The sequence below is a fragment of the Pezoporus flaviventris genome, unplaced genomic scaffold (assembly GCF_033815535.1).
Source record: "Pezoporus flaviventris isolate CSIRO_AGI_PZ_B2104156 unplaced genomic scaffold, CSIRO_AGI_Pfla_v1 ptg000002l, whole genome shotgun sequence".
NCBI classification, from domain to species: domain Eukaryota; kingdom Metazoa; phylum Chordata; class Aves; order Psittaciformes; family Psittacidae; genus Pezoporus; species Pezoporus flaviventris.
In genome coordinates, this window is record NW_026892550.1 from 44,038,361 (window position 1) to 44,044,360 (window position 6,000).

Below are 6,000 nucleotides of genomic sequence, written 5' to 3' on the forward strand. Positions count from 1 at the left end.
TTACAGAAGCACTATTCTTAATGTGATGTCAGTATAATAGTGAAGCAGCAAGCCAAATTCTCTCTCCCTCTCAGGTTTGTTGCATTAGAGCAGGAGCCGTCCACGTCAAAATGAGTTAGTTCAGTAAAAACCCACACTACTTTTTGGACGTGGCTGCACAACAGCCATTTTCCATGACTTGAGTGTCAAAACTCAAACATCTGAAAGAATGTTTGGTTATTACAAATATCTTAACTGTTAATTGTTAATAAAACTAAGTCAAAAATACAAAATTATCTTCCCTCCCACCTGGGGCTGCCTGAGGTTTTACAAAGGATTTTGTGAATGTAAGTGGGATTGATTCTTCAGCAGTTCAACTCTTCAGCTATCAGCACAGTGCAATAAAATCAGCCAACAGTTAAGTTACAATTCAAAATTTTACTGGCATATAGATCTAGTCAATAGCTTAAAGGCTAAATGTTGGCTTGGGGTTTTTTTTAACATGCATTAGGAAATCCTTGTAGCTGTGAGCTCTTTGGCTGGCAGCACTTTATCAGTTCCCCAGGCAAACTAAACTACTACTGGAACAGGCACTACCTTAGGCCTACTTTTAAAATCCTACACTCCACCAATATACAATTCATGGAACTTGTAAAAAACAAACTAGAATGATAAGGATAAAGGGCACAAGTGTCTTTCAGTAGCAGTTATTTACACAAAGAGCCTAGCACATGTCTTTATTATGCCACAGCTTCTTCTCCTCCCCTCCCCCCCCCCCCCCTTTTTTTTTTCTTAAGCCAAACCAGACAAGTTCTTCTAAGACATGCAACTGTTTCAATAAACAAAACTGTGTCTGTCATACTGTTTGGAGACTACAGTAGAGGTGCAAGGGGAGATGATGACATTTGACTATGCTTCTACAGTTAAACAGCAAAAAATAATAAGAATTTGCCCAATATTTTTACCACTAGCCTAGCTATGTATTTCCCCACACAGAAGCAGATAACATGTCCTCTACAATGCTAATTATGGTTGGACTATAATTAATTGTCATGGCCTATAGTCACTGTGTAGGTAGGCAGTTCAGTATTACCTCACATTCTGACCTTTTTTTTAAAACAAAAACCAACCAATCAACCAAAAGTAGTCATTGATTTCCCAATAACTTACCACCCATCATGGGGAGCCACAACAGTCTGAAACAGTTAAATTTCTGGACAAATTCTACAACTGCTATGAAAACGTGCTGCGTTTAGTTCAGAGATAATGCAAGTCAAAGCCCCAAGTACATGTTACACAAACTCAGGATCTTGTTCCTTCTCCTTAGGTGGCAGATGATTTTGAAGGAAAAATACTGTTATGCATACTTCTGGAACTAAGGTTTCAGGCCTCCTGCATGCAGATAGCTGTATTTGTGTCATGTTTCCAAACTTTCCTCCATTAATTAAAGGTAATCCCACCAGATATCAGAGGTAACATGTTCTTAGATTGTGTCTTCACATCCCTTGAGACTCTACCACTGCTGTCACCAGTTCTTACCTTACCTGCTCTGTTTCCATTCCACATGGAATTGCCCCACCAGGACATGCCCTTTGGGATCACCTTTGACACAATGTTTTTGGACACATGATTTAAAACGGAAAGCTTTCTTATCATACTATCAATGAGTCATTTACTGAAAGATACCTACATAAAACAATAGGAAGTCTTACAATCAATGCTTAAGACAGAAATCAAGGCAAGATGTATTCCTAAAAGCTCCTCTGTCTGCGAAACACTAACTTCAGCTGTTAATGCTTTGCTACCCTCACAGCATCTCCAAACTTAAACTGACACTTTGAAATGTACTGGTGTGTGTATATATATATATATTACACAAGAGTAATTATGCCAGAACCGCTTATTGCTGTATGCATTCACAAGTGCACTCAAAACAGTTCTTTCAATTCAGCCCAGTCTTCAGACTTGATCCAGGTCTAACTGACCTGCTCCTCATGACACAGTAAAGTCCTAGCTCCACTTTCCAGATGGACTAATCCAATCAGGAAAAGGCACCATTTCTTGGAGGCTGTTCACATGAGTTTTTAAAGGTACAGCAATTATCATAAAGCAGCCATACCTGCAGCTACTTACAAGCCATTATTTGGTCACTGTGCTGTACTGATAACAGGACAGAAGAAAAATTAGAATTTCCAGATCACCAGTGCCCCAGCTTTTGACCAGTGCAGAACTTTTTAGCCTCTTGTGGAAGCACTCCAGGTTGCTTGTCTTGAATAAACACTATCAGATCACTAAAAGTGCATTCTTACCTTAAGCATAGGCATCTACTCTTGTGTAATACATTACCTGAAACACACCCAAAAGCAGGACACAAAAAGCACCATTTTGCCAACAGCTTCCTCAATACCCTACCTGAGAGCTTCCTTCAATGAGGATAAAGTATACACTTTTTTCCTGGGTTGTCAGATTTCTAAATACCTGACTAGGCTGAGAAGAGGCAACAACCAAGGTAACAGTGCTAAGTCAGCATGTTTGAGAAGGAAAGTCTGAGAGTTTAAGCGTCTGTAAAGCAAAATATAGTTATAAAACTGTTACAAAAAAGGATTGCTGGAACAAGAGGTCACAAAAGCCCTGTTCTCAGCAGCATATAACAAACACCACAAAAAACATACCAATTACTCTAGACAAGCCACAGAGCACAAACTGAGAGACAGAACACCTTTCTTCAATGACTGAAAGAAAATACTGGTACAATAACATTATACCAGGATATGGAGACCTGCATATTTTAAAACTCAAGTGTGCAACTCAAACATTAAAGAACTAAACAAGATCTCCATAAGCCTAATTAAAATTTTACAAGCCCTTGCAATGAAACCTTCAGCAAGCATCAAAAAGCAGCATTTGTACACTAACAAATAATGATATGCAAGAGTGGAACAGAAGTATTTGTGAATAATTCTTTTTTAAAAGAAGCCTCTAAACTTGATGCACAAAGTCATCTTGATAACCCCTCAATGAACAGCTTATCAGAGAAACTGATGCTTCAGATGGTACTGCGAGTCTGTAAATCCAAAGACTTAAGCTTAACAGGCATCAATGCATTAGTATAATCTCTTGAAAATAAAATACATCTTTAGATTTCTAAAACTCAAGTTTCATGTGAGGATCAAATAAAACCATGTCAGCAGCAGTCTCCAATTTTGGTCCTCGAGGTTTCAGATTGTATGAAGTTTTGTATCTCATTTAGAGAAAAAAAAAAAACACACAAACAACAAAAACAAACCTAAAATAACCCTTACAGAGATAATCAGGTTTTTACCATCATCACCACATAATTAGACACAGTGTGGCTACAGTAAAGTAAAAAAAAAGAAAAAAAGTAAATTGTGTTTCTTCTGTGGATTTTGTCAACATATTTTTCATCATTTTAATAAATTCACTTAGTTGTCAAAGCACATATCATCAGTCACCATGGCTCAATAAATAGATTCCTATATCTGCTAGCAGAAGTCAATTGAAAACCTGTCTTGATTGAGATGGATAACAGAAAAAGGCACCAGGATGTTCCATCAGCTTCATAACTGCCATCCTCAAACCAGTATCTCACTGGTACAATCTTGCCTTTTGTAATTATTTATACTTTACAAAGTAATTTGTCATTTTTTCTGTCTTTTCCTTCTCCCTTTGACCTCCCATGTTCATTAAAGCAGAGGCAGAGAGGAAGAAATGAATTACAGCAGTAGGTCCTAATTCTTAGATTAGTTTCAGATCAAGTGCTCTTTGTACACAGCACAGCAGAAGTAAGGCAACATCAACAACATGAAAACCCTAATTCAACTTCACTCCAGCGGGTATTATAAACCCTTCCAATGGTCATTTTTTCTAAAATGTTTACTTCTAGAAATTATGAAGTAAAACCGGCACAAGCAAGAAGCATAGGTCTGTACTATTACTATGTTTGTGTGCAAACCTTTTTGAATGGACAGTTTATTATCACTCCCTCTTCTTCTCTCTGAAAATGAAAACTGGATAAAAGCATCATGCTTCACCACTGACCAGATGAAGCCCTGAATCCTTCTTACAGCTATGGGAAGGAATAAAAACACTGTTGTACGGATGAAAAATGCAACTATAAACTCTTGCACAACATCAGTTTCATGTAAGTCAACAGAAACCATCTAGGCAGAGAGGGGACTGGCAGATTCTTAAGTCTTTTTCAGTAGTATGGCAGCACATAAAACAACACACTCATTTTTTCTTCTTATTATCACCATATGAGAGGAGCAAATGCTAATCAGAAAACTGATCACACATCCCAGGGAAAAGGAGGAAATCAAGACAAAAATAAAAATCTCTAAATACTACAGGTGTGTCTCAGCATTTCTCAGTTACATGAAACCATATGCCCCAACCTGGTAAACTGTCTCACACTGGCAGGCTAGCACTACACACAGCCTCTTAACAGTGTGTGTCTGCCTGCACCTACAGGTTATTCGACATGGAGCAACTCAAAATCATGTCGAGTTACTACCAACCACCTTGAGTGCCAGAACACGTTCACATGACCTCGCTCCCCATTGCCTCAAAGACCAGACAGAGCAACACAGCTTTATGAGGACACACTCCCTTTTCCAGTTACCAGGGCCCTGAAGTTGCTGAAACCTCTATTTCGTTTGGCATCCCAGGAAATATCAAAACAGCTTTCAGCGATTTGGTGAGCGACACAGTGAGTGTCCCGAAAAAAACATCAGTGTTACTAGTCTGTTAAAACAGAAGCCCAGACCAAACTGACAACCCACACACAGGGCCACGCAGCTAACAGACCGAAGCAGAAGTACCCGGCACTAAATAAAGCATCACACTTGCGAGTGAAAAAAGCCTTCTTCGAAATAAAAGCTCGCATTCCACGGTCTCACCTTGGCTCTCACCCGCTCTCCCGGCTCACAGCCCTGAGTGCAGTCTGGGTCCTCTCCCTGAAGTTTGCCACCAACGCTGCCCACGTCGCCCTACAAACCAGCAGCTGAAAAGCCGAGCCAAAAAGATAAAGGGGATTAGGCAGGCATTACTTCCAGTGACCTATATACTCCCCTCGGCAGCCCTGAGGCAGACAGCAGCTGCTCGGCTGCGGGGGGCACAGGACCGCCGCTCCACCCCGCCCCGCCGGTGAGGCCAAACGGCACTGCCTAACCCCAGGCGGGAGCGACCGTGTCTGCCACGGAGGCCCCGCCGCCAGCTCCGTGGCCCGTCCCCAACCATGGCCACCCCCTCATGGCTCCCGCCCCGGGGGACCCAGCCCCTACCTGTCGCGGGCGGTGCCGGAAAGTTTCCCTGGGAAGGGGCGAGGCGGCTCCGCTCCCTCTCTGCCGAAGCCACCGGCTCCGGGAGGGAGGGAGGTGACTGCCAAGGTAAGTCGCCGTCAGCGGCGGGGCAGACGGGGCCCGCACTAACCCCCCAGGAGAGATCCCCCTCAAACCCGCCCTCACCGAGCGCCCCAGAGGCTCCGTCCCTTCAGGGCGGGCATCTTCCCCCTCGCATCTCTCCCCTCATGGCGGGCGGCCCCAAGTCGGCACCGTCCGCGGAGTTTGTGTAAGCGGGGGCCGGGCCCTTGAGTCAGAGCGGCGGGGAGGAGCCGCGACCTGGCGAGGCGAGGCGAGGCCCGCCGCGGCCCCTGGCGGACGGCCGCTCCCGCCTAAGCCGGCGGAGAGGGCGTCGGTCGGTGCCGCCTCTTGAGGTGATGGTTGTGGGTATCAGGTGAGGAGGTCTCAGCCCGGAAAGGAACATGTTCCTGGACCAAAAACACAATAAACACGCACCCTTTTTAATTTCTAACTATCATTGCTAATAGTTACTTTTCTTTCGATGATACAGTGGCGTATGGGTGGTGTTCTCTCCCAGGGGAAAATGCCAGTGCTCCCTATGGCACGTCTGGAGTACTCTGTCCCCGGTGAGCCACACGCTGGTCTCTGGGGCTTGTCGGCTTTTCTGAAGAGGTATGGGCAGGGGGGAATCACCTACTTG